The sequence below is a fragment of the Tupaia chinensis genome, unplaced genomic scaffold, assembly GCF_000334495.1.
Source record: "Tupaia chinensis unplaced genomic scaffold, TupChi_1.0 Scaffold142961_1, whole genome shotgun sequence".
In the NCBI taxonomy this organism is placed as follows: domain Eukaryota; kingdom Metazoa; phylum Chordata; class Mammalia; order Scandentia; family Tupaiidae; genus Tupaia; species Tupaia belangeri.
In genome coordinates this window covers 1,251,468-1,252,021 of record NW_006202806.1, presented here as the reverse complement: position 1 = coordinate 1,252,021, position 554 = coordinate 1,251,468, and positions in this window count along the sequence as shown.

Genomic DNA, 554 nt, shown 5'->3' with positions numbered 1-554 from the left:
CTAGCTTACAGTTTTTGTAGGACACTTTTCCTTTTACTGCACATGTCACTTTTCCCATTCTGTTGACTTAACTACCAAATTGACCACGAGGCTAGCAGGAATTGTCCGGAAGTCGAGGACAACTGCCTGATTTAAATCATGTTAAGATTTGCTCTATTAAACCTCTGTTTTCTCTTGCCAATCTTAGTATCTTATTTTGTCTTTGTCTGTGGTTTTGGTCAATCTGGCTATTTGAAGAGAATCCTAACCTGTTTCCTGGGTTTAAGTTTTAAGCAAAATTCCTTATCATTTCTTTGATTTATTAAAGCTAAAACTGCTTTTCTTGAAATTAAAAAATATATTTTAAAATACCCATTTAATGACTGTAGTAAGCTATATAGCATCAGCTAGGTTCTACCTTATAGTATATTCATTCTACTCAGAGTTTCATGCCTAAAGTCAGACGTGTATTCACAGATATGTATATACCAGCTGAACTTGCTACTGAAAGTAGTTAGATTATTTCAGGAATTTTGTGAATCAACAAAATGTGGGGGAAAGAAGGAATGGAAAAC